The 12,139-nt window shown below is 35.1% G+C and overlaps 1 pseudogene; it reads left to right on the top strand.

The window, feature by feature from the left end:
- Nucleotides 1-7,712: 7,712 nt before the first annotated feature.
- On the top strand, nucleotides 7,713-8,819 carry LOC133778322 (dehydration-responsive element-binding protein 1C-like; annotated as a pseudogene).
- The last annotated feature ends 3,320 nt before the right edge of the window (nucleotides 8,820-12,139 follow it).

The following is a 12,139-nucleotide window of genomic DNA, read 5'->3' as shown; positions in this document are numbered from 1 at the left end:
CTCAAAAATACTTAATACTTAATCCTTAATCACCATTCATAACATGTGCTTAAAATCCTATTGGTTGATGTCTAAACCTTATAATATAATAAATATAATCCTTAATATCAGTCACATTAATCAAACCTTAGGTTATACTTAATATTCTTAAACTATAGATTAAATTTAGAAAATCTATAAGTACTACTATGAGTGTCCAAATAATTCCCGGTTTGAACCAAAAATCCGCAGTAACAAAGATAATACTATACATACTATAATACTACTAAACAATTAGCTAAGTAAAGTTCTTGGACTCTACATTCCCAGTCATGATTTGTGCTGATAGTCCAGATTGTAGTCGAGCCACTATGTCAGAAGTAGTGGGCAAGCGCATTGCAATATTTGCCTAGTCGTGGGCCCCACTTTTTCGCGTTTCACACTCATTTGTCTCTCAATCCCAAATAGTTGGGCTCTGAGGAACTTTTCAAGATATGCTATGATGTAAGGAACTTCTCGGGGATTGATCCTCTCTAGCACTTTGCCCGTGATATGTGTTGCGGGACACATGTCTTGTCAAGTTGCTTACATGTCTTTAACTCTATCAAAATATATGTAACAATAGTCCAAAATTATATTTTCTCTAAATTTATATGCTAAAAGGTGAACTTAAACAATTTTCTTATTTTAGGAAGTCTAGTTGTATCTTTTAGAACAATATACCATCCTCATATATGGAATTGTTGACTAGTTTTTACGCCAACTACAAATAAATATAAAAGCTTAAAGAAAATAAAGATCACACACAAGTTTATACATGGTTCAAGATATTAATTATCCCTAGTCCACGATTGAATTGTTTTGGGAATGAAGAACTTGCAAGGCTCAAGTTCTCTAGAAATTTAGGCAGCATCTTTGCATGCACTAAAATTAGGATCTTTTCACAAGTGATACCCTAGCTTTATTTATAGGTGGCTGAAGGAGTTTTAGCTTATTAATTGGAGTTGATTACTATAATATTACACCGATAAGATTAGATTATGTAATACCCTGGTTACTCCAAGACCGTTATTGTGGACTTTAAATAGTGCTTAACTTGCTAAACGAGTTGTTTGGTTATAAACTGCATGTATGTAATACCAATAAATGATTCTAGTAATCATTATGGGGCTTGCAGCCCTAATCAGATAATGAGTCACACTCTGGGGCTCCACACCCTAATTAGATAGGTGACTAAAGAGTCACACTCTAGATAGATGACTAATAAGACCATCTCTGGGGATCTGCTCCCTAAGCCATGTGACGTTCAGTCGTCTGAGCCTTTTGGCCCTTGCACTGAGTAACTAGCCTTTAGACTAGACAAGCGCTTTTAGTTTTCTTCGAACTTGGGGTCGGCCAAGCATTTCATGCTCATGTTGATTAGATCTAATCATTTCAGCCTGTGTTAAACACATCAATGTCGTTCTTGAATCTTAAGCCAATACCATACGATCAGTGCTCAGTACTACCGCTGAACTTGACTGATAAGTCACTGCTTCACGATCGATACTAAACACCATTGTCGTTTCCTAACTAAAAGTCAGTGACATACACAAATTAGCAAAGCTGCTATGCATTTACTATACAATCAATGTCAATATATAGAGCACTCAACATGCTTCATTAATAACCATGCATGTCACATACTAGGTGCAATTTTCTTACCTCTGGTTCGAGGGTGAAATAATAAAAGAATGACCTTTGAGAATGATCAGTCCTTAAGTTCCTTAGCGTTCATCTAGTTATAACCAAATATGGAATTCCATTAATAAAATAAATAATAAAATGTTCATGGTCTAAAACCTCGCTCCTAGAACCTCGAATCGCACTAAAACGGTTAGTAGATTCGATCCCGAGCCTTAGGAAATGGAACCCCGAGCCTAAACCCTTGAAAAACCCCTCTTTGCACAAAAAGGAAGGGCGGGTCGCGACTTGACCTAGTGGGTCGCAGCGCGCCCTCAAGACAAAGAGCATTTGTCTGGGTACCAGGGGCGGGTCGCGACTTGGCCTAGTGGGTCGCGGCGTGTGTGATGCCCCAAATTTCCTAATAAGGTTTAGGACCTTGATTAGGAGTCCGGGAAGGCCATAATTAATTTATTATGCTATTTAGTGATTATATGCATGTTTATGTGAATTATATTATTATATGATGGTAAATGCATGCATATGGGTTCATTTTGTTATAAGGGCATTTTGGTAATTTGGCCTGTTGAGGGCGTGATTGTGTATTTTCATGCATGTGGGTGAATTATAAATAATACCACATTATATGTGGATTGGTTCGAGCCATTCTGCATGAGACGATCATGGAATGCAAGTTTTCGATCTAGTCATAACGGGGTTAAGTTCGGGGCTCGGGGTGAGTCTCGGGGTAATTTGATGATTAGAGCGTTGCCGGGGATAAAAGGGTAACGGGATATGAATTATTAGCATTTGAGAATAACGGAAATTGGAGGGTGTTAATTATAATTAACGAGATAGGCGAGAAATGACGATTTTACCCTTGGAAGTCTTTAGAGGGATTTAATTGACCTAAGGGTATTATGGTCATTTGACCAATGGATTATATCACACTAGAAGGCTGTGGAATTGTAAAAAATAGAGCATCATCATCATCCTCATCTATCTCTCCTGTACCTATTCTTCTCTCCTTCTTCCTTTCAATTTTTGAGAGCCAATTTGAAGAAACAAGCTAGGAAATCAAGGATTTGAGTTTATAAACTTAGTTCATCCATTGAAGAGGACTTAAATCTAGCTTGAGGTAAGAATTCATCCATGAAATTTAAGCTTTGCTCTGTTTTTCTTATGGTTTTCAGTCAAAGGAATTTAAGGTGGTTAGTTAAGAATTAATGGAAGTTTTTGTGTAAGATTGCTTGGGTTTTGATGAGGGTGTAATGTAGATGAAGTTTAGAGATTGAATTTGATGTTTGGGTGAAGTTTGGGATTGGTTTGGATGCTTGGTTTTTAAGGGAGGTCGCATGGGGGAAGACCAGAATTTTCTCTAGTCTGCTGATGGCGCCCTAGTGCCATTCCTGGCGCCCCAGCGCTAGGCAAGGCAGGAACTGGGCTTCTCTGACCTTGGGGTAGTGCCCCAGCACCACTAGGCAGTGCCCCAACGCTAGTGCATTTTTCCAGCAAGCTTATTTTAGGGCTCAGGATGACTTTTAAGGCTCGGGGGTTGGTTCCTTTACCCCGTTTGGGTGGATTGAGAGTCCTGAGAGGGCGGGATGGATCCCGGGAGTGAGGTTTTAGATAATAAACATTTTTATGATTTATTTTATTGATGGGATTCCATATTTGGTTATGACTATGTAACCGCTAAAGGATCAAACGATTGATCGTTCTCAAGGGTCATTCTTTTACTAATCCTTGCTCGAACCCGAGGTAAGAAAACTGCACCCTGTGTATATGACATGCATGGTAATTCTTGATGCATGTTGGATGTTTAAATATGACATGCATGGTTATTGTTGAGGCATGTCAAGTGATTAAATGTGATGCATGTGTTGCATGAGAAACATGTGATTAGGGCATGCTATGAATATTGAATATGAGATGGTTAAGAGCTCGAGCCTCTGTGTTTATGCATGATCCTATTTATGCTAGCAATTGTTAAGTAAGCATGCTGAATGCCTTGTATTAAGATATTTGACATTAATATATGTTTGGTAGCATTGCTTACTTGTGTATGGCACTGACTAGTCAGGGTCGGCACTGGTCGCGTATTACTGACCTAAGAGCCGGAAAACGACATAAGCGTCAAGAACGCAGGGCCGATAAAAGATTAGATCTAATCGATATCAGCGTTGAATGACTCTAGGAGCATTAATGCTGAACTGACCCGAAGGTCGATGAAAATTCTAAGCGCTTGACTAGTTTAGGACTAGTTATTCAGAGCCAGGGCCAAGGGCCTAGGTGACGTTTGTCACATGGCTAGGGAGAAAAATCCCATGGTTGTGACTCTATGGTCATGCGATAGGTTATATTGGTGACTAGTTCATTGAACATCTATCTTGATAAGTTAGTGAAAAGATCACTTATCTACAAAGCCCCGGTGACCTTATCGTCACATGGCTAATGGGAACGGAACCCACCTTAGTGACTATTACAACTGTCACTCTTCTATTTTGGACTAAAAGTCCTGGATGATTATTATGATCATCGGTTGATGTTGTATATTCATCATTACGTGAACTCATTTGCCTGCTTGAATAGAGCTGTATTTGCTAGGCGTGTGCCTTATGATTTGATGACATATTATTACTGTTCATGAGCATATTGAGTTTTCTTGTTGGGCTTTGGCTCACGGGTGCTATGTGGTGCATGTAAAGGCAAAAGAAAGCTGAACCATCCTTGAGTTGGAGAGCTTAGGTGACGATGTGTACATATGCGGCTGCTCGACCGCCACGGCTGAGGTTTGAAAGAGGAACTAGGGTTAAACCCTGTTTTGTCGCTTGGATCGGCTGGTTGTAAATATTTTATTGTAATAGACCATTAAATTATATTTTTGGGATCCCAATGTATATAATAAACATTATAATGAAACGTTATATCTTAACCAAAAATTTTAATCCCTAAACCGCTAATCATACTTAGTTACACAATTTTGGCCAAATGACTCGATTAGCGAGTTTAGCACTGTTTATAAGGCACACCGTAACGGTCCCTGGAGTTTAGGGCGTTACAGCGCGCGTGCTTAACAAAGTCCAGGGGAGGCTCTGGCTTGGGTCCAGGTCGCGACTTGCATGAACTCGGTCGCGACTTGACCTAGCGAACCCAACTCCCCTGCCCATTTCTCAATTCAAATCGGCCCAAACCTTCATCAATTAAATACCAAAATCTAAACCAAACATCAACACAACATATCCACCATTCAAACAACAAAACTCAAGCTTTGAACCATTCAAAACCACACCAAATAACCACTTCAACAATCAAAACTCTCAAACCTTAAACTATCCTTAAAACAAAGCAAAACCAGAAACTAAGGCTGGAAATTTACCTTAAACACATGTTTGAATCCCCTTCAATGGCTGATCACTAGCCTAAACCCTCAAGTTTTAATTCCCTAGCTTGAATCCTCAAGTTTGCTCCAAAAATCACAACCCGAGAAAGAGAGAAAGATGATCGTGAGAGAAGAAGAAAGAAGCTCTGTTTTTGCCTTAAGCCTTAACCTTTCTACAACTTTCTAACTTAAGCATATCCCATGGTCGAAAGACCAAAATGCCCCTACGCCCATTTAATTCCTATACAGTCACCCAAGGGCAAAACTGTCATTTCCCACTTATCCCACTAATTATAATTTACGTCTTCCAATTCCTGTTATTTCCAATATTCTCAAATAGTAATTAAATCATAGCTCATTACCTGTTCATTCTCGGTAATGTACTAAGCATCAAATTACCTCTAGGCTCACCCCGACCCCGATAAATTACCCTGTTATGACCAAACTGCCAATTTGCATTCTAAGATCGTCTCATGTCGAATAGCTTGAACATATCCACATTATAATGTGGTCTCATCCATAAATCACCAACATGCATATAAATATACAGATATGCCCTCAACGAGACAAATTACGAAAATGTCCTTCAAATAATAAGTGGACTCACATGCACGAAATTATTATCATATAAAAATATACTCTCACATAATCATGCATATAATCACATAATTGCATAATAAATCAATTATGGTCCTTCTGGCCCCTAATCCAGGCATTAAACCACATTAGGAAATTTGAGACATTACAGATTACATGTAAGTTAGTGTTTTTTTCCCTTAAGTTAGGCTCCTCGGCCAACAATGGCCCACTCTAACATTACCCGTGGCTTTATTGGAAAGGTACACTCTGATACTGTCAAGTGGGTATAGCTGCACGTATCCCCAGGATTAGGTGCCATCGCGGGATATATGCTTTGTCGGGTTTAAGGAATCGACAACACGATCCCTGCAGCCGCCCATGGTGTTAGACACGTATCTATGGTTCAGAATGCCTCTCTGATTGACACATAGCAAGAGATTTTCCTCCCATGATGGGAGGTCCTCTGGGCTTACTGGGCAGATTACATGCCGAGGACCTCTACTGAATCAATATAGTAACTAGTGGGATTACTTTCTGATGGGGGTCTTCGGGAATTGTCTTTAGAAATGAACCACAAGTAGGTTCTGCGATGTTGATGAAACAACCCTTCAATTTATCAAGTTTTAGGTTCCAAGGAGGACTAGGCGACACTGGAAATTAAGACTATGTTGTTGTATGAAGTAGTGACTTTAGATAAGATAATAAATATAATGAGGCTATAATGATATTGATTATCTCACTCAAGTCCCTGTGCAAGTTTTAAGGATTTTTTTTTTATATCCATTTAAATTCTTAGTTGTGAAGCTTATTTTCTTTTGTTTGATAGTGATGGATAGATCCCTACAAGAAAAATTTAACATGAGGATTTATAACAATGTTATTAACCGTTCTCTTTTCAAATAGTTACAAGTAAATAAATAAATTGATAAATATATTATATTGAAATCAATGGTTTCCAGTAATGCAAAGCATGAAATCCAATAGTAAAAAAGTAAAAATATCCTAAAAACATACCTGTCTCACATAGCTCGACAAGCGTCATTTTATTATATGAGCTCACAGACACAAACTAATGTCCAACTATAAAAACGAAAGTTGGAACAAAAATATATAATAAAAAAATGTGTGGTTTATGGATGAGATTGCAGCCACATCATCTAATTCAAGTAATTCTTTTTTGAAAAATCCACGTGGTAAAGATTATGTCTAATTGGGGGTAAGAGTGAGACACTGCTGGGACCTTATGTATGGATGGCTGGGACACACTTTGGACTAGTGAATCCAAAAAGAGTGTTTGTTATATGGTCTAGTACCATATAATGCGAAAAAAATTATGATTAATATAATTTTAAATGTTGTTATGGGCCAATATATAGTGTCTAATGTTATATGTTTGATAGATAATCATTGGGTCCACTATAACTAGTTGGAACCGTCAAAATCAGGTATGCCTTAACGTACTAAGTGTTCCGCAAACAAACCATAAAACTATGCCTACACACTTTAGATTTCGATTGCTATCCGTTGGTTCTTCTAATGGATAAACTTTCATTTATGCTTGCGCCGGAACATGCTGAGCTATAGTAGAATGGATGCCGGAATATTTATGCGGCAAATCATAATTAGTATAATTTAATATTGAGTTATACAATTAAAATTAAATATATGAGATTTGATAGTTTAGTGTGTCAATGTAGTTTATTGTATGATGTAGTGTTTGGTACTTTATAGTACCTAATACCATCTCTATATATTTTAATTAAATTTCACATATTTGAATTTAAAAAAAATACATAAAAACCTTTATTAAATTACAACATTTTGCCGTTTGCCACGTCAAGTGATGCCCTGCATTAATATTCATCCCAAAAAAAGAAAGAGCCAAATAAATAAGCTGAACTTACTAATTAAGGACTATGCTTGAGGAGTTTTTTGTCTTTCTACTCCGAGCTAAGCAAAATCTCATCTCAAGTGGGATCCGTGGGCTATTCAAAACTTAAAATGGCATAAAACCATTTTCGCACACTTTACCAATGCGTGTCAAAACCGCACGTGCCACACTCCAACAAACCTATAAAATGACCCAAAACCGAAACTCACTCACAAAACTCAACTCAACTATTTTGAAACTCATCACTATTCCACAGCTCAATCTGGTATATACTATCATAGTAATACTAACTACAACTTCTTCTTCTTCCTCTCAAACTCAAACTCAAACTCAAACTCAAACTCGCTCTACTATCTTGGTTTTTCAAAGATGGATTATACCAGTCAGTTTTCGGACACGTGTAACCACGTGATGGAGAGTAGTAGCTCCGACTATTACAAGCCGGAAAGTTCACCTGTTTCGATTGAGTCACCTGGAGAAGCGTCGGCTTCAATTTCCGACGACGAGGTGAGACTGGCAGCGAGCCAGCCGAAGAAGCCAGCTGGGAGAAGGGTGTTCAAGGAGACGAGGCACCCTGTTTACCGAGGGGTGAGGAGGAGGAACAACGACAAGTGGGTCTGCGAGCTCCGGGAACCCAACAAGAAAACTAGAATATGGCTCGGGACATATCCGACGGCGGAGATGGCAGCGCGTGCACACGACGTGGCAGCGATCGCTTTGCGTGGCAAGGCCGCGTGCCTCAACTTCGCAGACTCTGCTTGGAGGTTGCCCAAGCCGGATTCGCTGGATCCCAAGGACATTCGCGCTGCCGCGTCGAAGGGTGCGGAGGCGTTCCGGCCGGTTGAAAACGGCGGCACTTCGAGGTGCAACGAAGAAGAGAAAGCTATGGATCACGAGAAAACGAACGAAGGAGGGTTTTTCATGGACGACGAAGATGCCACGCTGGACATGCCAGGCTTTATTTCTGACTTGGCGGAAGGCCTGCTGCTCCCTCCTCCGCCAATCAAATACTTCACTGGTGATGATGTGGAAAAAATGATGACGTGTCGTTGTGGAGCTATTCGTTTTGATACTTCGGAGAGTGGAGTAGTAGTAGTAGTAGTATTAGCAGCATCACCTCTCTGCCTTGCACTCTTTTTTCAATTCTTTATTTGGTGAAGGTCTCGTCTTTCTTTCTTCCTTGCTTCCCTTTTTAGGATAATCTGAAATGGGGTACGAAATAGATTTATATTGAATTTAATATGTATGATAAATATATATTTTTTTTGATGTATCATATTGTATGTCATTTTCATTTTAATCAATGTACAGAAAATTATATTATTATTGTTTTCTTTCTTCTAACTTCTATTATCTTCTTACGACAAAAAAAAACTTCCATTATATTCCTCTACTATGATAGCAAATATAATAATAATAATTAACCATTCAAATTATGTTATGAGTATTTTGTTTCCTTGGTCTTTATTAGATTGATCTACTTTATCAGTTGTGTTGTTAGTTTGGTTTAATTTTTATTTGGGTAATCTCCGTTATGAGATTTGTGTAGCTTACGAACATTCTCTAATCTAATCTGTAGCATTGTGATCCATTTTAACCATTGAATAAAATTACATTCAATCAACATAATGCTAAACTTTTGAATTACAACTTACTCCACCCAAATAATGAAGAGATTGGAAAATTTTAATTTACGAACATATAATATTTGAGTACTTTTATACACACTCTTAATTTTCAATCCACACTTCTTCCTAAGTAAACTCTCATAAATGATATAGTAAATATTTTGGAAGTATTCTAAAAAAAAATAGATATTTGTTATTTTATAATGTTTGATGAAGATATCTAGGTCAATTTATGAAAAGAATATAAATAGTAATAATTAATAAATTAATCAAAGAATGTGAGGAAATATATATTACCACTTGATTATGTATAATAGTCATACACTCTAATTTTATAACCAAAACATATTAAAAATTGTCTCATTATAATCATACCATATATATGATTATATTCATGATATGATTATATTCTAATGTGACATAAAGTTATACAAGGCATGCTCTATTATTTAATAGAAAAATAAGGTTAATTAGTTGTTAACTCTGTCTACCAATTTTAGTTTCCCTCATATTGTTAGGTAGTGAATAATTGTAAACATATTAATGTGAAATTAATTATATCACATCATCTAACTTAGGAGTTTGAAGCTAATCACAAATTATTGTTGTACAATTTTACAAGGTTAATAATCTCCATTCCAAGGTAAGTTCAAAAACTTTATTTTTATGTGATGGATCAAAATATATCTGAATTTGGAAAACAACGTACGATTTTTGTTCTTTTTTCCGTTTAGCTTTTCTTTTTCCTTTTTTGTCAACTCACGTGACAAACAAACAGACAGAGTGTTTGAGAACTGTGAGAAGTGAGATCCCACTAACAGGCTGTCGAGTAAGGGGGTTGTCGATTTTTTATTGGGTCCTTTCAACTGCCAATGGGCCCCATCTGGCCCACTTTTATGACACGCTAACACTCGGACACGTGTCACCAGTACTTCGACATGTTTATTTGGGGGCCCTGTTTCTCTTTGGGCTTTCTTCGCACTTTAATAGGGCCCATTTAAAGGCTTTGAGTGAAATTCACTCTCCATTATGTATGTGGTGCAGCTTTTTCGGTATAAGTAGGAGAATTTAACTACTGTATACAGAGTTAGAACCTAACAGCCCTCCTAATAGGTAGGTCAAAAAAAATTATTCTTTAAAATATAGAGAAAAAGTAGTAAAAATGGGCTTTAAAGAAAGTTAAAATTGAGTTATTTTATATTTGTTTTCTTTTTTTTGACAAAGTTTTATATTTGTTTTCAATATAAATAAATAGTAATACTATTAATATTTTATTTATTATGATATTTAAATAATGTAGGAAAAAGTAAATTTGAAATAAAATTTTAAAAAATTAAGATTTTTATAATGTATTTTGAAAAATAGGAATTCTCTAATTAATTATCACACTAAAATAATCCACAGTCCCACTTTTATGCCGACCAAGTAAAAAAAGAAAAAAAAATCTAATTAATTATCAGACTAAAATCTACATCCCTAATTGATGATGAGACTAAAAAAATTCGTAGTCCAACTTTTATGTCTACCAAGTAAATAAAGAAAAAAAATACTAATAATAACATGTGAAAAATAATATTATTTATATAATTGATAATACATGGCACATGTCATTAACATTTTTAAAAAAATATCTTCTTTTCTTTTTAATATTAAAAATGATAGTGAGACAAAATATTAAAAATGAATAAAATATATTTAAAAATAAAATATTTAAATGATTTATTGAAGAAAAAAGAATAGAGAAACTGATATATGGTGATGTATGGTGTAATGTAAAATAAAGAAAATGTAGTTTTAGAGCACTCCCGACATCCTCTACTCTATCTTTCAAAATATATCACCAAAATCTCAATTTTTTTATTTTACATCATATTTTTATAATACATCATACATCAGTTTCTTTATATTTTTCTTTACTATATTTAAATATTATATCTTTAAATTTATTTTATTAATTGAAATAAGAAAATAGAGGACAAAAAGAAAGAAAAAAAATAAATAATAAAACTAATTAATTAAAGAGAGAAAAAAGGAATAAAATAATAAAAGTTTTTTTTTTTTTTTTTTGAAGGAGGTTTCTCCTTTCTCTACATGTAGAAATGAAAATTAACAAACTCTAAAAGGTGCTTTATGTATTGATTTTTCAAATTTTTGAAGAGTACTCTATTTTGAATGAGCTATTGTGATGTATTTTGAATGATAGAGTAGAAAAATTAGTGTGATTACTCACTACATTAGAGCACTCTCATCTATAGCTTTTAAATAATAGAGAAAGATGTTAAAGTAGATCTTCATCAGATGTTTTATATCTCATCTCCATTTTATAGATTCTGTAAAATTTATTATTATTTCTCTACATTTATAGAAAGAATAGAGCTGCTTTAAATAATATTTTATTGTTTGTACTTTTATTTTTTATTTTTTATTTAGTATTTAAATTTTTTTTTTAAATATATAATATTTAAATGATGTAGAGAAAAATATAGAGTATATGTATCAAGTGATGTAAAATATAAAAAGTTAAATTTTGGTGATGTATTTGAAAAATAGGATAGAGAAACTAGTATGATTGAGTGCTGGGTATTTCCAATAGCTCCTTCAAACTACTATTTTTTTTAAAAATTTGAAGAAACAAGGATTAAAGTGTCATGTAAACTCATTCTTCATTGAAGTTGATGTATGATATAATGTAAAAATTTAATGTATAAAATAAAAAAAATTGTAGTTTTGATGATATATAGTTTAAAGAATAGAGTAAAATTATGCGGGTTCTTGTATAATTTGCTCTTGTCTTCATCCCCCACTTAAACCAAAGGCCTTGAGAATATGGTGAGTTTTTCTGGCAGAATGAAGAATCTTGCTGCTGGAAGATGCTTAATAAAGATGTCAGTAGGACTCGTTTTCAGCAAAATATATAAATATATATTTGACTATTAATAACTCTTTATCATCTCTTAAATAAAATGAAAATGAAAATCAATTGCTTAAAAATAAATACTCTTTTTTGTTTTTTTAGAG

The sequence above is a fragment of the Humulus lupulus genome, chromosome 5 (assembly GCF_963169125.1).
Source record: "Humulus lupulus chromosome 5, drHumLupu1.1, whole genome shotgun sequence".
In the NCBI taxonomy this organism is placed as follows: Eukaryota; Viridiplantae; Streptophyta; class Magnoliopsida; order Rosales; family Cannabaceae; genus Humulus; species Humulus lupulus.
Note: the sequence above shows the minus strand (reverse complement) of the source record. Positions and strands in the feature narration are given on the sequence as shown.